Source organism: Eubalaena glacialis, chromosome 1 (assembly GCF_028564815.1).
Source record: "Eubalaena glacialis isolate mEubGla1 chromosome 1, mEubGla1.1.hap2.+ XY, whole genome shotgun sequence".
Classification (NCBI taxonomy): Eukaryota; Metazoa; Chordata; class Mammalia; order Artiodactyla; family Balaenidae; genus Eubalaena; species Eubalaena glacialis.
In genome coordinates, this window is record NC_083716.1 from 71075348 (window position 1) to 71100733 (window position 25386).

The following is a 25386-nucleotide window of genomic DNA, read 5'->3' on the forward strand; positions in this document are numbered from 1 at the left end:
CTTGTTGATTTTTAGGTTTCCCGATTTCTACGCCCATGAGTGGAAGTGCCCTATGCTCTCTCAGCTGTGTCTATTACATGTTACAGGACGCAGCGTACACTTCTCCAGAGTGGCTGTTGGCAATTTCCATCCCGCCCATCAGCGTAGCAAGGCTCCCATGTCTCCATGGCCTGTCCTGCATTTCTGGTTTTTACACTTTTTTCAGCATGGCCCTTTTGACCGCTGGAAAGCGAGACTTGTTTGTAGCGCCGATTTGCCTTTAAGGCTTGCTTGGTTGGCCAAAAAGGGCGTATGCGTTTTTTCCTGAATATATTCAGGAAAAAACGCATACGCCCTTTTTGGCCAAGGGCATCATTGTCAATGCTTTGCCGCTTTTCATGTGCTTTCAAGGCGAGTCGAATCTACCTCCTGAAATCTGTTTCCTGCAATTCTGCCTTGCTTTCAAATCCTCTTCGTTGCCTTCCCTCAATATATTTGTGGACGAGAGTTCTCATTTATAACTCTGCAGGTTTGTGAATTGCAGTGCCCCTGAGCTCCATTTGTCAACTCGCTTTTTTGGGAGCTGGCCGCAAAAGCGCAGGATTGCTTCAGGGCCTATTCTTGTTCCGGGGGGCAGGCTGAGCCTGTGGTTCATTCTTCTTCCTGATGGGAAAATAGAGTGACCTGTGCCTGTCCCAACACCTAGAGCTAGTCTCTCATTGGTTTCCCCTCTTCCCGTTCATCCTCAGCACAAATTGCGAGCTGTACGAAACAGGAGGTCAACGGTGCTGATTCTCCAAGTAGGGAGATTGTTAGTGAAGCGGCTGGAATGGCGAACCCGAGCACAAGGAGAGGAGAAATGAGGTGCGTTTTAGAAACCTTTCCCGATCACACGGTGAACCATCTTCTGGGTTTCCCAGGCATGTTTTCGATGTAGGAAGATGCCCTTGAACCTGGAGATTTGGGACCCATGGCATGGGTACCACGCACTATTACTTTGAAGGGTCTGCGTTTGCTCACCCAACCTCACCAATCCTCTCAGCCCCAAGAGTGTCCAGCCTTCTGTCTCATCCAGCTGTGGGTCTAGATATGGTCAATCCAGGTTGCATCAGAGCCCCTGAACGGATTTTGTAAGAATTTCTCTCTCTTTCACTGTCTTTGTTTTATGGGTTTTTTTTTTTAAGTAATCTATTTTTATAATGGGGTTTAGCTGTTTTTCCCTGCTGTGTTTATGCCGCTTTACACCCTCTTGATTCACTTCCAGAGAGATATCAATACATAGGTTTTAAGACTCTTCCTAGTCAGATATATTCTTGGGCGGTGAATAGGGGGTGTTGAGTCCAGTTCACTGAGCAGGGAGTAGGTCTTGTCTATTACATATTTGGCTTCTGGAACGGTATCTGAGCTAATTTGAAACCCTTGTTTTATGCATCGCCCCACCTCACTTTCCCGTTAAGTAGCCATAGTGTGTTTTCTAAATGTGTGAGTCTGTTCTGTTTGGGACTTCAGTTCAGGTGTAGCGATTTTGACATTCCCTCTATAAGTGATATCTTAGGATAAGTGTCCTTTTCTGTGTGACTTACTTCACTTAGAGTCATCGTCCCTAAATCCACTCATCATGCTGCTACTAGCCTTATGACACTGATTTCATGGCTGATTGATATTCCATTGTGCATAAGTACCACAACTTCTTTATCCATTTTCCTCTTTCCTGGGATATTTAAGGTGTACCGAAGTGGAGGTTCTTGGAAACAGAGCAGCCCTAAACTTTGGGGTGCCTGTGTCTTGTTGATTTTTAGGTTTCCCGATTTCTACGCCCATGAGTGGAAGTGCCCTATGCTCTCTCAGCTGTGTCTATTACATGTTACAGGACGCAGCGTACACTTCTCCAGAGTGGCTGTTGGCAATTTCCATCCCGCCCATCAGCGTAGCAAGGCTCCCATGTCTCCATGGCCTGTCCTGCATTTCTGGTTTTTACACTTTTTTCAGCATGGCCCTTTTGACCGCTGGCAAGCGAGACTTCTTTGTAGCGCCGATTGGCCTTTCCGGCTTGCTTGGTTGGCCAAAAAGGGCGTATGCGTTTTTTCCTGAATATATTCAGGAAAAAACGCATACGCCCTTTTTGGCCAAGGGCATCATTGTCAACGCTTTGCCGCTTTTCATGTGCTTTCAAGGCGAGTCGAATCTACCTCCTGAAATCTGTTTCCTGCAATTCTGCCTTGCTTTCAAATCCTCTTCGTTGCCTTCCCTCAATATATTTGTGGACGAGAGTTCTCATTTATAACTCTGCAGGTTTGTGAATTGCAGTGCCCCTGAGCTCCATTTGTCAACTCGCTTTTTTGGGAGCTGGCCGCAAAAGCGCAGGATTGCTTCAGGCCCTATTCTGGTTCCGGGGGGCAGGCTGAGCCTGTGGTTCATTCTTCTTCCTGATGGGAAAATAGAGTGACCTGTGCCTGTCTCAACACCTAGAGCTAGTCTCTCATTGGTTCCCCCTCTTCCCGTTCATCGTCAGGACAAATTGCGAGCTGTATGAAACAGGAGGTCAACGGTGCTGATTCTCCAAGTAGGGAGATTGTTAGTGAAGCGGCTGGAATGGCGAACCCGAGCACAAGGAGAGGAGAAATGAGGTGCGTTTTAGAAACCTTTTCCGATCACACGGTGTACCATCTTCTGGGTTTCCCAGGCATGTTTTCGATGTAGGAAGATGCCCTTGAACCTGGAGATTTGGGACCCATGGCATGGGTACCACGCACTATTACTTTAAAGGGTCTGCATTTGCTCACGCAACCTCACCAATCCTCTCAGCCCCAAGAGTGTCCAGCCTTCTGTCTCATCCAGCTGTGGGTCTAGATATGGTCAATCCAGGTTGCATCAGAGCCCCTGAACGGATTTTGTAAGAATTTCTCTCTCTTTCACTGTCTTTGTTTTATGGGTTTTTTTTTTTAAGTAATCTATTTTTATAATGGGGTTTAGCTGTTTTTCCCTGCTGTGTTTATGCCGCTTTACACCCTCTTGATTCACTTCCAGAGAGATATCAATACATAGGTTTTAAGACTCTTCCTAGTCAGATATATTCTTGGGCGGTGAATAGGGGGTGTTGAGTCCAGTTCACTGAGCAGGGAGTAGGTCTTGTCTATTACATATTTGGCTTCTGGAACGGTATCTGAGCTAATTTGAAACCCTTGTTTTATGCATCGCCCCACCTCACTTTCCCGTTAAGTAGCCATAGTGTGTTTTCTAAATGTGTGACTCTGTTCTGTTTTGGAATTCAGTTCAGGTGTGCGATTTTGACATTCCCTCTATAAGTGATATCTTAGGATAAGTGTCCTTTTCTGTGTGACTTACTTCACTTAGCGTCATCGTCCCTAAATCCACTCATCATGCTGCTACTAGCCTTATGACACTGATTTCATGGCTGATTGATATTCCATTGTGCATAAGTACCACAACTTCTTTATCCATTTTCCTCTTTCCTGGGATATTTAAGGTGTACCGAAGTGGAGGTTCTTGGAAACAGAGCAGCCCTAAACTTTGGGGTGCCTGTGTCTTGTTGATTTTTAGGTTTCCCGATTTCTACGCCCATGAGTGGAAGTGCCCTATGCTCTCTCAGCTGTGTCTATTACATGTTACAGGACGCAGCGTACACTTCTCCAGAGTGGCTGTTGGCAATTTCCATCCCGCCCATCAGCGTAGCAAGGCTCCCATGTCTCCATGGCCTGTCCTGCATTTCTGGTTTTTACACTTTTTTCAGCATGGCCCTTTTGACCGCTGGCAAGCGAGACTTGTTTGTAGCGCCGATTTGCCTTTCCGGCTTGCTTGGTTGGCCAAAAAGGGCGTATGCGTTTTTTCCTGAATATATTCAGGAAAAAACGCATACGCCCTTTTTGGCCAAGGGCATCATTGTCAACGCTTTGCCGCTTTTCATGTGCTTTCAAGGCGAGTCGAATCTACCTCCTGAAATCTGTTTCCTGCAATTCTGCCTTGCTTTCAAATCCTCTTCGTTGCCTTCCCTCAATATATTTGTGGACGAGAGTTCTCATTTATAACTCTGCAGGTTTGTGAATTGCAGTGCCCCTGAGCTCCATTTGTCAACTCGCTTTTTTGGGAGCTGGCCGCAAAAGCGCAGGATTGCTTCAGGCCCTATTCTGGTTCCGGGGGGCAGGCTGAGCCTGTGGTTCATTCTTCTTCCTGATGGGAAAATAGAGTGACCTGTGCCTGTCCCAACACCTAGAGCTAGTCTCTCATTGGTTCCCCCTCTTCCCGTTCATCCTCAGGACAAATTGCGAGCTGTACGAAACAGGAGGTCAACGGTGCTGATTCTCCAAGTAGGGAGATTGTTAGTGAAGCGGCTGGAATGGCGAACCCGAGCACAAGGAGAGGAGAAATGAGGTGCGTTTTAGAAACCTTTCCCGATCACACGGTGTACCATCTTCTGGGTTTCCCAGGCATGTTTTCGATGTAGGAAGATGCCCTTGAACCTGGAGATTTGGGACCCATGGCATGGGTACCACGCACTATTACTTTAAAGGGTCTGCGTTTGCTCACCCAACCTCACCAATCCTCTCAGCCCCAAGAGTGTCCAGCCTTCTGTCTCATCCAGCTGTGGGTCTAGATATGGTCAATCCAGGTTGCATCAGAGCCCCTGAACGGATTTTGTAAGAATTTCTCTCTCTTTCACTGTCTTTGTTTTATGGGGTTTTTTTTAAGTAATCTATTTTTATAATGGGGTTTAGCTGCTTTTCCCTGCTGTGTTTATGCCGCTTTACACCCTCTTGATTCACTTCCAGAGAGATATCAATATATAGGTTTTAAGACTCTTCCTAGTCAGATATATTCTTGGGCGGTGAATAGGGGGTGTTGAGTCCATTTCACTGAGCAGGGAGTAGGTCTTGTCTATTACATATTTGGCTTCTGGAACGGTATCTGAGCTAATTTGAAACCCTTGTTTTATGCATCGCCCCACCTCACTTTCCCGTTAAGCAGCCATAGTGTGTTTTCTAAATGTGTGACTCTGTTCTGTTTGGGACTTCAGTTCAGGTGTAGCGATTTTGACATTCCCTCTATAAGTGATATCTTAGGATAAGTGTCCTTTTCTGTGTGACTTACTTCACTTAGAGTCATCGTCCCTAAATCCACTCATCATGCTGCTACTAGCCTTATGACACTGATTTCATGGCTGATTGATATTCCATTGTGCATAAGTACCACAACTTCTTTATCCATTTTCCTCTTTCCTGGGATATTTAAGGTGTACCGAAGTGGAGGTTCTTGGAAACAGAGCAGCCCTAAACTTTGGGGTGCCTGTGTCTTGTTGATTTTTAGGTTTCCCGATTTCTACGCCCATGAGTGGAAGTGCCCTATGCTCTCTCAGCTGTGTCTATTACATGTTACAGGACGCAGCGTACACTTCTCCAGAGTGGCTGTTGGCAATTTCCATCCCGCCCATCAGCGTAGCAAGGCTCCCATGTCTCCATGGCCTGTCCTGCATTTCTGGTTTTTACACTTTTTTCAGCATGGCCCTTTTGACCGCTGGCAAGCGAGACTTGTTTGTAGCGCCGATTTGCCTTTCCGGCTTGCTTGGTTGGCCAAAAAGGGCGTATGCGTTTTTTCCTGAATATATTCAGGAAAAAACGCATACGCCCTTTTTGGCCAAGGGCATCATTGTCAACGCTTTGCCGCTTTTCATGTGCTTTCAAGGCGAGTCGAATCTACCTCCTGAAATCTGTTTCCTGCAATTCTGCCTTGCTTTCAAATCCTCTTCGTTGCCTTCCCTCAATATATTTGTGGACGAGAGTTCTCATTTATAACTCTGCAGGTTTGTGAATTGCAGTGCCCCTGAGCTCCATTTGTCAACTCGCTTTTTTGGGAGCTGGCCGCAAAAGCGCAGGATTGCTTCAGGCCCTATTCTGGTTCCGGCGGGCAGGCTGAGCCTGTGGTTCATTCTTCTTCCTGATGGGAAAATAGAGTGGCCTGTGCCTGTCCCAACACCTAGAGCTAGTCTCTCATTGGTTCCCCCTCTTCCCGTTCATCGTCAGGACAAATTGCGACCTGTACGAAACAGGAGGTCAACGGTGCTGATTCTCCAAGTAGGGAGATTGTTAGTGAAGCGGCTGGAATGGCGAACCCGAGCACAAGGAGAGGAGAAATGAGGTGCTTTTTAGAAACCTTTCCCGATCACACAGTGTACCAACTTTGGGTTTCCCAGGCATGTTTTCGATGTAGGAAGATGCCCTTGAACCAGGAGATTTGGGACCCATGGCATGGGTACCACGCACTATTACTTTAAAGGGTCTGCGTTTGCTCACCCAACCTCACCAATCCTCTCAGCCCCAAGAGTGTCCAGCCTTCTGTCTCATCCAGCTGTGGGTCTAGATATGGTCAATCCAGGTTGCATCAGAGCCCCTGAACGGATTTTGTAAGAATTTCTCTCTCTTTCACTGTCTTTGTTTTATGGGGTTTTTTTTAAGTAATCTATTTTTATAATGGGGTTTAGCTGCTTTTCCCTGCTGTGTTTATGCCGCTTTACACCCTCTTGATTCACTTCCAGAGAGATATCAATATATAGGTTTTAAGACTCTTCCTAGTCAGATATATTCTTGGGCGGTGAATAGGGGGTGTTGAGTCCAGTTCACTGAGCAGGGAGTAGGTCTTGTCTATTACATATTTGGCTTCTGGAACGGTATCTGAGCTAATTTGAAACCCTTGTTTTATGCATCGCCCCACCTCACTTTCCCGTTAAGCAGCCATAGTGTGTTTTCTAAATGTGTGACTCTGTTCTGTTTGGGACTTCAGTTCAGGTGTAGCGATTTTGACATTCCCTCTATAAGTGATATCTTAGGATAAGTGTCCTTTTCTGTGTGACTTACTTCACTTAGAGTCATCGTCCCTAAATCCACTCATCATGCTGCTACTAGCCTTATGACACTGATTTCATGGCTGATTGATATTCCATTGTGCATAAGTACCACAACTTCTTTATCCATTTTCCTCTTTCCTGGGATATTTAAGGTGTACCGAAGTGGAGGTTCTTGGAAACAGAGCAGCCCTAAACTTTGGGGTGCCTGTGTCTTGTTGATTTTTAGGTTTCCCGATTTCTACGCCCATGAGTGGAAGTGCCCTATGCTCTCTCAGCTGTGTCTATTACATGTTACAGGACGCAGCGTACACTTCTCCAGAGTGGCTGTTGGCAATTTCCATCGCGCCCATCAGCGTAGCAAGGCTCCCATGTCTCCATGGCCTGTCCTGCATTTCTGGTTTTTACACTTTTTTCAGCATGGCCCTTTTGACCGCTCGCAAGCGAGACTTCTTTGTAGCGCCGATTGGCCTCTCCGGCTTGCTTGGTTGGCCAAAAAGGGCGTATGCGTTTTTTCCTGAATATATTCAGGAAAAAACGCATACGCCCTTTTTGGCCAAGGGCATCATTGTCAACGCTTTGCCGCTTTTCATGTGCTTTCAAGGCGAGGCGAATCTACCTCCTGAAATCTGTTTCCTGCAATTCTGCCTTGCTTTCAAATCCTCTTCGTTGCCTTCCCTCAATATATTTGTGCACGAGAGTTATCATTTATAACTCTGCAGGTTTGTGAATTGCAGTGCCCCTGAGCTCCATTTGTCAACTCGCTTTTTTGGGAGCTGGCCGCAAAAGCGCAGGATTGCTTCAGGCCCTATTCTGGTTCCGGGGGGCAGGCTGAGCCTGTGGTTCATTCTTCTTCCTGATGGGAAAATAGAGTGACCTGTGCCTGTCCCAACACCTAGAGCTAGTCTCTCATTGGTTCCCCCTCTTCCCGTTCATCCTCAGGACAAATTGCGAGCTGTACGAAACAGGAGGTCAACGGTGCTGATTCTCCAAGTAGGGAGATTGTTAGTGAAGCGGCTGGAATGGCGAACCCGAGCACAAGGAGAGGAGAAATGAGGTGCGTTTTAGAAACCTTTCCCGATCACACGGTGTACCATCTTCTGGGTTTCCCAGGCATGTTTTCGATGTAGGAAGATGCCCTTGAACCTGGAGATTTGGGACCCATGGCATGGGTACCACGCACTATTACTTTAAAGGGTCTGCGTTTGCTCACCCAACCTCACCAATCCTCTCAGCCCCAAGAGTGTCCAGCCTTCTGTCTCATCCAGCTGTGGGTCTAGATATGGTCAATCCAGGTTGCATCAGAGCCCCTGAACGGATTTTGTAAGAATTTCTCTCTCTTTCACTGTCTTTGTTTTATGGGGTTTTTTTTAAGTAATCTATTTTTATAATGGGGTTTAGCTGCTTTTCCCTGCTGTGTTTATGCCGCTTTACACCCTCTTGATTCACTTCCAGAGAGATATCAATATATAGGTTTTAAGACTCTTCCTAGTCAGATATATTCTTGGGCGGTGAATAGGGGGTGTTGAGTCCATTTCACTGAGCAGGGAGTAGGTCTTGTCTATTACATATTTGGCTTCTGGAACGGTATCTGAGCTAATTTGAAACCCTTGTTTTATGCATCGCCCCACCTCACTTTCCCGTTAAGCAGCCATAGTGTGTTTTCTAAATGTGTGACTCTGTTCTGTTTGGGACTTCAGTTCAGGTGTAGCGATTTTGACATTCCCTCTATAAGTGATATCTTAGGATAAGTGTCCTTTTCTGTGTGACTTACTTCACTTAGAGTCATCGTCCCTAAATCCACTCATCATGCTGCTACTAGCCTTATGACACTGATTTCATGGCTGATTGATATTCCATTGTGCATAAGTACCACAACTTCTTTATCCATTTTCCTCTTTCCTGGGATATTTAAGGTGTACCGAAGTGGAGGTTCTTGGAAACAGAGCAGCCCTAAACTTTGGGGTGCCTGTGTCTTGTTGATTTTTAGGTTTCCCGATTTCTACGCCCATGAGTGGAAGTGCCCTATGCTCTCTCAGCTGTGTCTATTACATGTTACAGGACGCAGCGTACACTTCTCCAGAGTGGCTGTTGGCAATTTCCATCGCGCCCATCAGCGTAGCAAGGCTCCCATGTCTCCATGGCCTGTCCTGCATTTCTGGTTTTTACACTTTTTTCAGCATGGCCCTTTTGACCGCTGGCAAGCGAGACTTCTTTGTAGCGCCGATTGGCCTTTCCGGCTTGCTTGGTTGGCCAAAAAGGGCGTATGCGTTTTTTCCTGAGTATATTCAGGAAAAAACGCATACGCCCTTTTTGGCCAAGGGCATCATTGTCAACGCTTTGCCGCTTTTCATGTGCTTTCAAGGCGAGTCGAATCTACCTCCTGAAATCTGTTTCCTGCAATTCTGCCTTGCTTTCAAATCCTCTTCGTTGCCTTCCCTCAATATATTTGTGCACGAGAGTTATCATTTATAACTCTGCAGGTTTGTGAATTGCAGTGCCCCTGAGCTCCATTTGTCAACTCGCTTTTTTGGGAGCTGGCCGCAAAAGCGCAGGATTGCTTCAGGCCCTATTCTGGTTCCGGGGGGCAGGCTGAGCCTGTGGTTCATTCTTCTTCCTGATGGGAAAATAGAGTGGCCTGTGCCTGTCCCAACACCTAGAGCTAGTCTCTCATTGGTTCCCCCTCTTCCCGTTCATCCTCAGGACAAATTGCGACCTGTACGAAACAGGAGGTCAACGGTGCTGATTCTCCAAGTACGGAGATTGTTAGTGAAGCGGCTGGAATGGCGAACCCGAGTACAAGGAGAGGAGAAATGAGGTGCGTTTTAGAAACCTTTTCCGATCACACGGTGTACCATCTTCTGGGTTTCCCATGCATGTTTTCGATGTAGGAAGATGCCCTTGAACCTGGAGATTTGGGACCCATGGCATGGGTACCACGCACTATTACTTTAAAGGGTCTGCATTTGCTTACGCAACCTCACCAATCCTCTCAGCCCCAAGAGTGTCCAGCCTTCTGTCTCATCCAGCTGTGGGTCTAGATATGGTCAATCCAGGTTGCATCAGAGCCCCTGAACGGATTTTGTAAGAATTTCTCTCTCTTTCACTGTCTTTGTTTTATGGGTTTTTTTTTAAGTAATCTATTTTTATAATGGGGTTTAGCTGTTTTTCCCTGCTGTGTTTATGCCGCTTTACACCCTCTTGATTCACTTCCAGAGAGATATCAATATATAGGTTTTAAGACTCTTCCTAGTCAGATATATTCTTGGGCGGTGAATAGGGGGTGTTGAGTCCAGTTCACTGAGCAGGGAGTAGGTCTTGTCTATTACATATTTGGCTTCTGGAACGGTATCTGAGCTAATTTGAAACCCTTGTTTTATGCATCGCCCCACCTCACTTTCCCGTTAAGCAGCCATAGTGTGTTTTCTAAATGTGTGACTCTGTTCTGTTTGGGACTTCAGTTCAGGTGTAGCGATTTTGACATTCCCTCTATAAGTGATATCTTAGGATAAGTGTCCTTTTCTGTGTGACTTACTTCACTTAGAGTCATCGTCCCTAAATCCACTCATCATGCTGCTACTAGCCTTATGACACTGATTTCATGGCTGAGTGATATTCCATTGTGCATAAGTACCACAACTTCTTTATCCATTTTCCTCTTTCCTGGGATATTTAAGGTGTACCGAAGTGGAGGTTCTTGGAAACAGAGCAGCCCTAAACTTTGGGGTGCCTGTGTCTTGTTGATTTTTAGGTTTCCCGATTTCTACGCCCATGAGTGGAAGTGCCCTATGCTCTCTCAGCTGTGTCTATTACATGTTACAGGACGCAGCGTACACTTCTCCAGAGTGGCTGTTGGCAATTTCCATCCCGCCCATCAGCGTAGCAAGGCTCCCATGTCTCCATGGCCTGTCCTGCATTTCTGGTTTTTACACTTTTTTCAGCATGGCCCTTTTGACCGCTGGCAATCGAGACTTCTTTGTAGCGCCGATTGGCCTTTCCGGCTTGCTTGGTTGGCCAAAAAGGGCGTATGCGTTTTTTCCTGAATATATTCAGGAAAAAACGCATACGCCCTTTTTGGCCAAGGGCATCATTGTCAACGCTTTGCCGCTTTTCATGTGCTTTCAAGGCGAGTCGAATCTACCTCCTGAAATCTGTTTCCTGCAATTCTGCCTTGCTTTCAAATCCTCTTCGTTGCCTTCCCTCAATATATTTGTGCACGAGAGTTCTCATTTATAACTCTGCAGGTTTGTGAATTGCAGTGCCCCTGAGCTCCATTTGTCAACTCGCTTTTTTGGGAGCTGGCCGCAAAAGCGCAGGATTGCTTCAGGGCCTATTCTGGTTCCGGGGGGCAGGCTGAGCCTGTGGTTCATTCTTCTTCCTGATGGGAAAATAGAGTGGCCTGTGCCTGTCCCAACACCTAGAGCTAGTCTCTCATTGGTTCCCCCTCTTCCCGTTCATCGTCAGGACAAATTGCGACCTGAACGAAACAGGAGGTCAACGGTGCTGATTCTCCAAGTAGGGAGATTGTTAGTGAAGCGGCTGGAATGGCGAACCCGAGCACAAGGAGAGGAGAAATGAGGTGCTTTTTAGAAACCTTTCCCGATCACACAGTGTACCAACTTTGGGTTTCCCAGGCATGTTTTCGATGTAGGAAGATGCCCTTGAACCAGGAGATTTGGGACCCATGGCATGGGTACCACGCACTATTACTTTAAAGGGTCTGCGTTTGCTCACCCAACCTCACCAATCCTCTCAGCCCCAAGAGTGTCCAGCCTTCTGACTCATCCAGCTGTGGGTCTAGATATGGTCAATCCAGGTTGCATCAGAGCCCCTGAACGGATTTTGTAAGAATTTCTCTCTCTTTCACTGTCTTTGTTTTATGGGGTTTTTTTTTTAAGTAATCTATTTTTATAATGGGGTTTAGCTGTTTTTCCCTGCTGTGTTTATGCCGCTTTACACCCTCTTGATTCACTTCCAGAGAGATATCAATACATAGGTTTTAAGACTCTTCCTAGTCAGATATATTCTTGGGCGGTGAATAGGGGGTGTTGAGTCCAGTTCACTGAGCAGGGAGTAGGTCTTGTCTATTACATATTTGGCTTCTGGAACGGTATCTGAGCTAATTTGAAACCCTTGTTTTATGCATCGCCCCACCTCACTTTCCCGTTAAGCAGCCATAGTGTGTTTTCTAAATGTGTGACTCTGTTCTGTTTTGGAATTCAGTTCAGGTGTGCGATTTTGACATTCCCTCTATAAGTGATATCTTAGGATAAGTGTCCTTTTCTGTGTGACTTACTTCACTTAGCGTCATCGTCCCTAAATCCACTCATCATGCTGCTACTAGCCTTATGACACTGATTTCATGGCTGATTGATATTCCATTGTGCATAAGTACCACAACTTCTTTATCCATTTTCCTCTTTCCTGGGATATTTAAGGTGTACCGAAGTGGAGGTTCTTGGAAACAGAGCAGCCCTAAACTTTGGGGTGCCTGTGTCTTGTTGATTTTTAGGTTTCCCGATTTCTACGCCCATGAGTGGAAGTGCCCTATGCTCTCTCAGCTGTGTCTATTACATGTTACAGGACGCAGCGTACACTTCTCCAGAGTGGCTGTTGGCAATTTCCATCCCGCCCATCAGCGTAGCAAGGCTCCCATGTCTCCATGGCCTGTCCTGCATTTCTGGTTTTTACACTTTTTTCAGCATGGCCCTTTTGACCGCTGGCAAGCGAGACTTGTTTGTAGCGCCGATTTGCCTTTCCGGCTTGCTTGGTTGGCCAAAAAGGGCGTATGCGTTTTTTCCTGAATATATTCAGGAAAAAACGCATACGCCCTTTTTGGCCAAGGGCATCATTGTCAACGCTTTGCCGCTTTTCATGTGCTTTCAAGGCGAGTCGAATCTACCTCCTGAAATCTGTTTCCTGCAATTCTGCCTTGCTTTCAAATCCTCTTCGTTGCCTTCCCTCAATATATTTGTGGACGAGAGTTCTCATTTATAACTCTGCAGGTTTGTGAATTGCAGTGCCCCTGAGCTCCATTTGTCAACTCGCTTTTTTGGGAGCTGGCCGCAAAAGCGCAGGATTGCTTCAGGCCCTATTCTGGTTCCGGCGGGCAGGCTGAGCCTGTGGTTCATTCTTCTTCCTGATGGGAAAATAGAGTGGCCTGTGCCTGTCCCAAAACCTAGAGCTAGTCTCTCATTGGTTCCCCCTCTTCCCGTTCATCGTCAGGACAAATTGCGACCTGTACGAAACAGGAGGTCAACGGTGCTGATTCTCCAACTAGGGAGATTGTTAGTGAAGCGGCTGGAATGGCGAACCCGAGCACAAGGAGAGGAGAAATGAGGTGCTTTTTAGAAACCTTTCCCGATCACACAGTGTACCAACTTTGGGTTTCCCAGGCATGTTTTCGATGTAGGAAGATGCCCTTGAACCAGGAGATTTGGGACCCATGGCATGGGTACCACGCACTATTACTTTAAAGGGTCTGCGTTTGCTCACCCAACCTCACCAATCCTCTCAGCCCCAAGAGTGTCCAGCCTTCTGTCTCATCCAGCTGTGGGTCTAGATATGGTCAATCCAGGTTGCATCAGAGCCCCTGAACGGATTTTGTAAGAATTTCTCTCTCTTTCACTGTCTTTGTTTTATGGGTTTTTTTTTAAGTAATCTATTTTTATAATGGGGTTTAGCTGTTTTTCCCTGCTGTGTTTATGCCGCTTTACACCCTCTTGATTCACTTCCAGAGAGATATCAATATATAGGTTTTAAGACTCTTCCTAGTCAGATATATTCTTGGGCGGTGAATAGGGGGTGTTGAGTCCATTTCACTGAGCAGGGAGTAGGTCTTGTCTATTACATATTTGGCTTCTGGAACGGTATCTGAGCTAATTTGAAACCCTTGTTTTATGCATCGCCCCACCTCACTTTCCCGTTAAGCAGCCATAGTGTGTTTTCTAAATGTGTGACTCTGTTCTGTTTGGGACTTCAGTTCAGGTGTAGCGATTTTGACATTCCCTCTATAAGTGATATCTTAGGATAAGTGTCCTTTTCTGTGTGACTTACTTCACTTAGAGTCATCGTCCCTAAATCCACTCATCATGCTGCTACTAGCCTTATGACACTGATTTCATGGCTGATTGATATTCCATTGTGCATAAGTACCACAACTTCTTTATCCATTTTCCTCTTTCCTGGGATATTTAAGGTGTACCGAAGTGGAGGTTCTTGGAAACAGAGCAGCCCTAAACTTTGGGGTGCCTGTGTCTTGTTGATTTTTAGGTTTCCCGATTTCTACGCCCATGAGTGGAAGTGCCCTATGCTCTCTCAGCTGTGTCTATTACATGTTACAGGACGCAGCGTACACTTCTCCAGAGTGGCTGTTGGCAATTGCCATCGCGCCCATCAGCGTAGCAAGGCTCCCATGTCTCCATGGCCTGTCCTGCATTTCTGGTTTTTACACTTTTTTCAGCATGGCCCTTTTGACCTCTGGCAAGCGAGACTTGTTTGTAGCGCCGATTTGCCTTTCCGGCTTGCTTGGTTGGCCAAAAAGGGCGTATGCGTTTTTTCCTGAATATATTCAGGAAAAAACGCATACGCCCTTTTTGGCCAAGGGCATCATTGTCAACGCTTTGCCGCTTTTCATGTGCTTTCAAGGCGAGTCGAATCTACCTCCTGAAATCTGTTTCCTGCAATTCTGCCTTGCTTTCAAATCCTCTTCGTTGCCTTCCCTCAATATATTTGTGGACGAGAGTTCTCATTTATAACTCTGCAGGTTTGTGAATTGCAGTGCCCCTGAGCTCCATTTGTCAACTCGCTTTTTTGGGAGCTGGCCGCAAAAGCGCAGGATTGCTTCAGGCCCTATTCTGGTTCCGGGGGGCAGGCTGAGCCTGTGGTTCATTCTTCTTCCTGATGGGAAAATAGAGTGGCCTGTGCCTGTCCCAACACCTAGAGCTAGTCTCTCATTGGTTCCCCCTCTTCCCGTTCATCGTCAGGACAAATTGCGACCTGTACGAAACAGGAGGTCAACGGTGCTGATTCTCCGAGTAGGGAGATTGTTAGTGAAGCGGCTGGAATGGCGAACCCGAGCACAAGGAGAGGAGAAATGAGGTGCGTTTTAGAAACCTTTTCCGATCACACGGTTTACCATCTTCTGGGTTTCCCAGGCATGTTTTCGATGTAGGAAGATGCCCTTGAACCTGGAGATTTGGGACCCATGGCATGGGTACCACGCAGTATTACTTTAAAGGGTCTGCGTTTGCTCACCCAACCTCACCAATCCTCTCAGCCCCAAGAGTGTCCAGCCTTCTGTCTCATCCAGCTGTGGGTCTAGATATGGTCAATCCAGGTTGCATCAGAGCCCCTGAACGGATTTTGTAAGAATTTCTCTCTCTTTCACTGTCTTTGTTTTATGGGTTTTTTTTTAAGTAATCTATATTTATAATGGGGTTTAGCTGCTTTTCCCTGCTGTGTTTATGCCGCTTTACACCCTCTTGATTCACTTCCAGAGAGATATCAATACATAGGTTTTAAGACTCTTCCTAGTCAGATATATTCTTGGGCGGTGAATAGGGGGTGTTGAGTCCAGTTCACTGAGCAGGGAGTAGGTCTTGTCTATTACATATTTGGCTTCTGGAACGGTATCTGAGCTAATTTGAAACCCTTGTTTTATGCATCGCCCCACCTCACTTTCCCGTTAAGCAGCCATAGTGTGTTTTCTAAATGTGTGACTGTGTTCTGTTTGGGACTTCAGTTCAGGTGTAGCGATTTTGACATTCCCTCTATAAGTGATATCTTAGGATAAGTGTCCTTTTCTGTGTGACTTACTTCACTTAGAGTCATCGTCCCTAAATCCACTCATCATGCTGCTACTAGCCTTATGACACTGATTTCATGGCTGAGTGATATTCCATTGTGCATAAGTACCACAACTTCTTTATGCATTTTCCTCTTTCCTGGGATATTTAAGGTGTACCGAAGTGGAGGTTCTTGGAAACAGAGCAGCCCTAAACTTTGGGGTGCCTGTGTCTTGTTGATTTTTAGGTTTCCCGATTTCTACGCCCATGAGTGGAAGTGCCCTATGCTCTCTCAGCTGTGTCTATTACATGTTACAGGACGCAGCGTACACTTCTCCAGAGTGGCTGTTGGCAATTTCCATCCCGCCCATCAGCGTAGCAAGGCTCCCATGTCTCCATGGCCTGTCCTGCATTTCTGGTTTTTACACTTTTTTCAGCATGGCCCTTTTGACCGCTGGCAAGCGAGACTTGTTTGTAGCGCCGATTTGCCTTTCCGGCTTGCTTGGTTGGCCAAAAAGGGCGTATGCGTTTTTTCCTGAATATATTCAGGAAAAAACGCATACGCCCTTTTTGGCCAAGGGCATCATTGTCAACGCTTTGCCGCTTTTCATGTGCTTTCAAGGCGAGTCGAATCTACCTCCTGAAATCTGTTTCCTGCAATTCTGCCTTGCTTTCAAATCCTCTTCGTTGCCTTCCCTCAATATATTTGTGGACGAGAGTTCTCATTTATAACTCTGCAGGTTTGTGAATTGCAGTGCCCCTGAGCTCCATTTGTCAACTCGCTTTTTTGGGAGCTGGCCGCAAAAGCGCAGGATTGCTTCAGGCCCTATTCTGGTTCCGGGGGGCAGGCTGAGCCTGTGGTTCATTCTTCTTCCTGATGGGAAAATAGAGTGACCTGTGCCTGTCCCAACACCTAGAGCTAGTCTCTCATTGGTTCCCCCTCTTCCCGTTCATCCTCAGGACAAATTGCGAGCTGTACGAAACAGGAGGTCAACGGTGCTGATTCTCCAAGTAGGGAGATTGTTAGTGAAGCGGCTGGAATGGCGAACCCGAGCACAAGAAGAGGAGAAATGAGGTGCGTTTTAGAAACCTTTCCCTATCACACGGTGTGCCATCTTCTGGGTTTCCCAGGCATGTTTTCGATGTAGGAAGATGCCCTTGAACCTGGAGATTTGGGACCCATGGCATGAGTACCACGCACTATTACTTTAAAGGGTCTGCGTTTGCTCACCCAACCTCACCAATCCTCTCAGCCCCAAGAGTGTCCAGCCTTCTGTCTCATCCAGCTGTGGGTCTAGATATGGTCAATCCAGGTTGCATCAGAGCCCCTGAACGGATTTTGTAAGAATTTCTCTCTCTTTCACTGTCTTTGTTTTATGGGGTTTTTTTTTTTTAAGTAATCTAGTTTTATAATGGGGTTTAGCTGCTTTTCCCTGCTGTGTTTATGCCGCTTTACACCCTCTTGATTCACTTCCAGAGAGATATCAATACATAGGTTTTAAGACTCTTCCTAGTCAGATATATTCTTGGGCGGTGAATAGGGGGTGTTGAGTCCAGTTCACTGAGCAGGGAGTAGGTCTTGTCTATTACATATTTGGCTTCTGGAACGGTATCTGAGCTAATTTGAAACCCTTGTTTTATGCATCGCCCCACCTCACTTTCCCGTTAAGCAGCCATAGTGTGTTTTCTAAATGTGTGACTCTGTTCTGTTTGGGACTTCAGTTCAGGTGTAGCGATTTTGACATTCCCTCTATAAGTGATATCTTAGGATGAGTGTCCTTTTCTGTGTGACTTACTTCACTTAGAGTCATCGTCCCTAAATCCACTCATCATGCTGCTACTAGCCTTATGACACTGATTTCATGGCTGAGTGATATTCCATTGTGCATAAGTACCACAACTTCTTTATCCATTTTCCTCTTTCCTGGGATACTTAAGGTGTACCGAAGTGGAGGTTCTTGGAAACAGAGCAGCCCTAAACTTTGGGGTGCCTGTGTCTTGTTGATTTTTAGGTTTCCCGATTTCTACGCCCATGAGTGGAAGTGCCCTATGCTCTCTCAGCTGTGTCTATTACATGTTACAGGACGCAGCGTACACTTCTCCAGAGTGGCTGTTGGCAATTTCCATCCCGCCCATCAGCGTAGCAAGGCTCCCATGTCTCCATGGCCTGTCCTGCATTTCTGGTTTTTACACTTTTTTCAGCATGGCCCTTTTGACCGCTGGCAATCGAGACTTCTTTGTAGCGCCGATTGGCCTTTCCGGCTTGCTTGGTTGGCCAAAAAGGGCGTATGCGTTTTTTCCTGAATATATTCAGGAAAAAACGCATACGCCCTTTTTGGCCAAGGGCATCATTGTCAACGCTTTGCCGCTTTTCATGTGCTTTCAAGGCGAGTCGAATCTACCTCCTGAAATCTGTTTCCTGCAATTCTGCCTTGCTTTCAAATCCTCTTCGTTGCCTTCCCTCAATATATTTGTGGACGAGAGTTCTCATTTATAACTCTGCAGGTTTGTGAATTGCAGTGCCCCTGAGCTCCATTTGTCAACTCGCTTTTTTGGGAGCTGGCCGCAAAAGCGCAGGATTGCTTCAGGGCCTATTCTGGTTCCGGGGGGCAGGCTGAGCCTGTGGTTCATTCTTCTTCCTGATGGGAAAATAGAGTGACCTGTGCCTGTCCCAACACCTAGAGCTAGTCTCTCATTGGTTCCCCCTCTTCCCGTTCATCGTCAGGACAAATTGCGACCTGTACGAAACAGGAGGTCAACGGTGCTGATTCTCCAAGTAGAGAGATGGTTAGTGAAGCGGCTGGAATGGCGAACCCGAGCACAAGGAGAGGAGAAATGAGGTGCTTTTTAGAAACCTTTCCCGATCACACAGTGTACCAACTTTGGGTTTCCCAGGCATGTTTTCGATGTAGGAAGATGCCCTTGAACCAGGAGATTTGGGACCCATGGCATGGGTACCACGCAGTATTACTTTAAAGGGTCTGCGTTTGCTCACCCAACCTCACCAATCCTCTCAGCCCCAAGAGTGTCCAGCCTTATGTCTCATCCAGCTGTGGGTCTAGATATGGTCAATCCAGGTTGCATCAGAGCCCCTGAACGGATTTTGTAAGAATTTCTCTCTCTTTCACTGTCTTTGTTTTATGGGTTTTTTTTTAAGTAATCTATATTTATAATGGGGTTTAGCTGCTTTTCCCTGCTGTGTTTATGCCGCTTTACACCCTCTTGATTCACTTCCAGAGAGATATCAATATATAGGTTTTAAGACTCTTCCTAGTCAGATATATTCTTGGGCGGTGAATAGGGGGTGTTGAGTCCATTTCACTGAGCAGGGAGTAGGTCTTGTCTATTACATATTTGGCTTCTGGAACGGTATCTGAGCTAATTTGAAACCCTTGTTTTATGCATCGCCCCACCTCACTTTCCCGTTAAGCAGCCATAGTGTGTTTTCTAAATGTGTGACTCTGTTCTTTTTGGGACTTCAGTTCAGGTGTAGCGATTTTGACATTCCCTCTATAAGTGATATCTTAGGATAAGTGTCCTTTTCTGTGTGACTTACTTCACTTAGAGTCATCGTCCCTAAATCCACTCATCATGCTGCTACTAGCCTTATGACACTGATTTCATGGCTGATTGATATTCCATTGTGCATAAGTACCACAACTTCTTTATCCATTTTCCTCTTTCCTGGGATATTTAAGGTGTACCGAAGTGGAGGTTCTTGGAAACAGAGCAGCCCTAAACTTTGGGGTGCCTGTGTCTTGTTGATTTTTAGGTTTCCCGATTTCTACGCCCATGAGTGGAAGTGCCCTATGCTCTCTCAGCTGTGTCTATTACATGTTACAGGACGCAGCGTACACTTCTCCAGAGTGGCTGTTGGCAATTTCCATCGCGCCCATCAGCGTAGCAAGGCTCCCATGTCTCCATGGCCTGTCCTGAATTTCTGGTTTTTACACTTTTTTCAGCATGGCCCTTTTGACCTCTGGCAAGCGAGACTTGTTTGTAGCGCCGATTTGCCTTTCCGGCTTGCTTGGTTGGCCAAAAAGGGCGTATGCGTTTTTTCCTGAATATATTCAGGAAAAAACGCATACGCCCTTTTTGGCCAAGGGCATCATTGTCAACGCTTTGCCGCTTTTCATGTGCTTTCAAGGCAAGTCGAATCTACCTCCTGAAATCTGTTTCCTGCAATTCTGCCTTGCTTTCAAATCCTCTTCGTTGCCTTCCCTCAATATATTTGTGCACGAGAGTTCTCATTTATAACTCTGCAGGTTTGTGAATTGCAGTGCCCCTGAGCTCCATTTGTCAACTCGCTTTTTTGGGAGCTGGCCGCAAAAGCGCAGGATTGCTTCAGGCCCTATTCTGGTTCCGGGGGGCAGGCTGAGCCTGTGGTTCATTCTTCTTCCTGATGGGAAAATAGAGTGGCCTGTGCCTGTCCCAACACCTAGAGCTAGTCTCTCATTGGTTCCCCCTCTTCCCGTTCATCGTCAGGACAAATTGCGACCTGTACGAAACAGGAGGTCAACGGTGCTGATTCTCCAAGTAGGGAGATTGTTAGTGAAGCGGCTGGAATGGCGAACCCGAGCACAAGGAGAGGAGAAATGAGGTGCGTTTTAGAAACCTTTTCCGATCACACGGTTTACCATCTTCTGGGTTTCCAAGGCATGTTTTCGATGTAGGAAGATGCCCTTGAACCTGGAGATTTGGGACCCATGGCATGGGTACCACGCACTATTACTTTAAAGGGTCTGCGTTTGCTCACCCAACCTCACCAATCCTCTCAGCCCCAAGAGTGTCCAGCCTTCTGTCTCATCCAGCTGTGGGTCTAGATATGGTCAATCCAGGTTGCATCAGAGCCCCTGAACGGATTTTGTAAGAATTTCTCTCTCTTTCACTGTCTTTGTTTTATGGGGTTTTTTTTTTAAGTAATCTATTTTTATAATGGGGTTTAGCTGCTTTTCCCTGCTGTGTTTATGCCGCTTTACACCCTCTTGATTCACTTCCAGAGAGATATCAATACATAGGTTTTAAGACTCTTCCTAGTCAGATATATTCTTGGGCGGTGAATAGGGGGTGTTGAGTCCAGTTCACTGAGCAGGGAGTAGGTCTTGTCTATTACATATTTGGCTTCTGGAACGGTATCTGAGCTAATTTGAAACCCTTGTTTTATGCATCGCCCCACCTCACTTTCCCGTTAAGCAGCCATAGTGTGTTTTCTAAATGTGTGACTCTGTTCTGTTTGGGACTTCAGTTCAGGTGTAGCGATTTTGACATTCCCTCTATAAGTGATATCTTAGGATGAGTGTCCTTTTCTGTGTGACTTACTTCACTTAGAGTCATCGTCCCTAAATCCACTCATCATGCTGCTACTAGCCTTATGACACTGATTTCATGGCTGATTGATATTCCATTGTGCATAAGTACCACAACTTCTTTATCCATTTTCCTCTTTCCTGGGATATTTAAGGTGTACCGAAGTGGAGGTTCTTGGAAACAGAGCAGCCCTAAACTTTGGGGTGCCTGTGTCTTGTTGATTTTTAGGTTTCCCGATTTCTACGCCCATGAGTGGAAGTGCCCTATGCTCTCTCAGCTGTGTCTATTACATGTTACAGGACGCAGCGTACACTTCTCCAGAGTGGCTGTTGGCAATTTCCATCGCGCCCATCAGCGTAGCAAGGCTCCCATGTCTCCATGGCCTGTCCTGCATTTCTGGTTTTTACACTTTTTTCAGCATGGCCCTTTTGACCGCTGGCAAGCGAGACTTCTTTGTAGCGCCGATTGGCCTTTCCGGCTTGCTTGGTTGGCCAAAAAGGGCGTATGCGTTTTTTCCTGAATATATTCAGGAAAAAACGCATACGCCCTTTTTGGCCAAGGGCATCATTGTCAACGCTTTGCCGCTTTTCATGTGCTTTCAAGGCGAGGCGAATCTACCTCCTGAAATCTGTTTCCTGCAATTCTGCCTTGCTTTCAAATCCTCTTCGTTGCCTTCCCTCAATATATTTGTGCACGAGAGTTATCATTTATAACTCTGCAGGTTTGTGAATTGCAGTGCCCCTGAGCTCCATTTGTCAACTCGCTTTTTTGGGAGCTGGCCGCAAAAGCGCAGGATTGCTTCAGGCCCTATTCTGGTTCCGGGGGGCAGGCTGAGCCTGTGGTTCATTCTTCTTCCTGATGGGAAAATAGAGTGACCTGTGCCTGTCCCAACACCTAGAGCTAGTCTCTCATTGGTTCCCCCTCTTCCCGTTCATCCTCAGGACAAATTGCGAGCTGTACGAAACAGGAGGTCAACGGTGCTGATTCTCCAAGTAGGGAGATTGTTAGTGAAGCGGCTGGAATGGCGAACCCGAGCACAAGGAGAGGAGAAATGAGGTGCGTTTTAGAAACCTTTCCCGATCACACGGTGTACCATCTTCTGGGTTTCCCAGGCATGTTTTCGATGTAGGAAGATGCCCTTGAACCTGGAGATTTGGGACCCATGGCATGGGTACCACGCACTATTACTTTAAAGGGTCTGCGTTTGCTCACCCAACCTCACCAATACTCTCAGCCCCAAGAGTGTCCAGCCTTCTGTCTCATCCAGCTGTGGGTCTAGATATGGTCAATCCAGGTTGCATCAGAGCCCCTGAACGGATTTTGTAAGAATTTCTCTCTCTTTCACTGTCTTTGTTTTATGGGGTTTTTTTTAAGTAATCTATTTTTATAATGGGGTTTAGCTGCTTTTCCCTGCTGTGTTTATGCCGCTTTACACCCTCTTGATTCACTTCCAGAGAGATATCAATATATAGGTTTTAAGACTCTTCCTAGTCAGATATATTCTTGGGCGGTGAATAGGGGGTGTTGAGTCCATTTCACTGAGCAGGGAGTAGGTCTTGTCTATTACATATTTGGCTTCTGGAACGGTATCTGAGCTAATTTGAAACCCTTGTTTTATGCATCGCCCCACCTCACTTTCCCGTTAAGCAGCCATAGTGTGTTTTCTAAATGTGTGACTCTGTTCTGTTTTGGAATTCAGTTCAGGTGTGCGATTTTGACATTCCCTCTATAAGTGATATCTTAGGATAAGTGTCCTTTTCTGTGTGACTTACTTCACTTAGCGTCATCGTCCCTAAATCCACTCATCATGCTGCTACTAGCCTTATGACACTGATTTCATGGCTGATTGATATTCCATTGTGCATAAGTACCACAACTTCTTTATCCATTTTCCTCTTTCCTGGGATATTTAAGGTGTACCGAAGTGGAGGTTCTTGGAAACAGAGCAGCCCTAAACTTTGGGGTGCCTGTGTCTTGTTGATTTTTAGGTTTCCCGATTTCTACGCCCATGAGTGGAAGTGCCCTATGCTCTCTCAGCTGTGTCTATTACATGTTACAGGACGCAGCGTACACTTCTCCAGAGTGGCTGTTGGCAATTTCCATCCCGCCCATCAGCGTAGCAAGGCTCCCATGTCTCCATGGCCTGTCCTGCATTTCTGGTTTTTACACTTTTTTCAGCATGGCCCTTTTGACCGCTGGCAAGCGAGACTTGTTTGTAGCGCCGATTTGCCTTTCCGGCTTGCTTGGTTGGCCAAAAAGGGCGTATGCGTTTTTTCCTGAATATATTCAGGAAAAAACGCATACGCCCTTTTTGGCCAAGGGCATCATTGTCAACGCTTTGCCGCTTTTCATGTGCTTTCAAGGCGAGTCGAATCTACCTCCTGAAATCTGTTTCCTGCAATTCTGCCTTGCTTTCAAATCCTCTTCGTTGCCTTCCCTCAATATATTTGTGGACGAGAGTTCTCATTTATAACTCTGCAGGTTTGTGAATTGCAGTGCCCCTGAGCTCCATTTGTCAACTCGCTTTTTTGGGAGCTGGCCGCAAAAGCGCAGGATTGCTTCAGGCCCTATTCTGGTTCCGGCGGGCAGGCTGAGCCTGTGGTTCATTCTTCTTCCTGATGGGAAAATAGAGTGGCCTGTGCCTGTCCCAAAACCTAGAGCTAGTCTCTCATTGGTTCCCCCTCTTCCCGTTCATCGTCAGGACAAATTGCGACCTGTACGAAACAGGAGGTCAACGGTGCTGATTCTCCAACTAGGGAGATTGTTAGTGAAGCGGCTGGAATGGCGAACCCGAGCACAAGGAGAGGAGAAATGAGGTGCTTTTTAGAAACCTTTCCCGATCACACAGTGTACCAACTTTGGGTTTCCCAGGCATGTTTTCGATGTAGGAAGATGCCCTTGAACCAGGAGATTTGGGACCCATGGCATGGGTACCACGCACTATTACTTTAAAGGGTCTGCGTTTGCTCACCCAACCTCACCAATCCTCTCAGCCCCAAGAGTGTCCAGCCTTCTGTCTCATCCAGCTGTGGGTCTAGATATGGTCAATCCAGGTTGCATCAGAGCCCCTGAACGGATTTTGTAAGAATTTCTCTCTCTTTCACTGTCTTTGTTTTATGGGTTTTTTTTTAAGTAATCTATTTTTATAATGGGGTTTAGCTGTTTTTCCCTGCTGTGTTTATGCCGCTTTACACCCTCTTGATTCACTTCCAGAGAGATATCAATATATAGGTTTTAAGACTCTTCCTAGTCAGATATATTCTTGGGCGGTGAATAGGGGGTGTTGAGTCCATTTCACTGAGCAGGGAGTAGGTCTTGTCTATTACATATTTGGCTTCTGGAACGGTATCTGAGCTAATTTGAAACCCTTGTTTTATGCATCGCCCCACCTCACTTTCCCGTTAAGCAGCCATAGTGTGTTTTCTAAATGTGTGACTCTGTTCTGTTTGGGACTTCAGTTCAGGTGTAGCGATTTTGACATTCCCTCTATAAGTGATATCTTAGGATAAGTGTCCTTTTCTGTGTGACTTACTTCACTTAGAGTCATCGTCCCTAAATCCACTCATCATGCTGCTACTAGCCTTATGACACTGATTTCATGGCTGATTGATATTCCATTGTGCATAAGTACCACAACTTCTTTATCCATTTTCCTCTTTCCTGGGATATTTAAGGTGTACCGAAGTGGAGGTTCTTGGAAACAGAGCAGCCCTAAACTTTGGGGTGCCTGTGTCTTGTTGATTTTTAGGTTTCCCGATTTCTACGCCCATGAGTGGAAGTGCCCTATGCTCTCTCAGCTGTGTCTATTACATGTTACAGGACGCAGCGTACACTTCTCCAGAGTGGCTGTTGGCAATTGCCATCGCGCCCATCAGCGTAGCAAGGCTCCCATGTCTCCATGGCCTGTCCTGCATTTCTGGTTTTTACACTTTTTTCAGCATGGCCCTTTTGACCTCTGGCAAGCGAGACTTGTTTGTAGCGCCGATTTGCCTTTCCGGCTTGCTTGGTTGGCCAAAAAGGGCGTATGCGTTTTTTCCTGAATATATTCAGGAAAAAACGCATACGCCCTTTTTGGCCAAGGGCATCATTGTCAACGCTTTGCCGCTTTTCATGTGCTTTCAAGGCGAGTCGAATCTACCTCCTGAAATCTGTTTCCTGCAATTCTGCCTTGCTTTCAAATCCTCTTCGTTGCCTTCCCTCAATATATTTGTGGACGAGAGTTCTCATTTATAACTCTGCAGGTTTGTGAATTGCAGTGCCCCTGAGCTCCATTTGTCAACTCGCTTTTTTGGGAGCTGGCCGCAAAAGCGCAGGATTGCTTCAGGGCCTATTCTGGTTCCGGGGGGCAGGCTGAGCCTGTGGTTCATTCTTCTTCCTGATGGGAAAATAGAGTGACCTGTGCCTGTCCCAACACCTAGAGCTAGTCTCTCATTGGTTCCCCCTCTTCCCGTTCATCGTCAG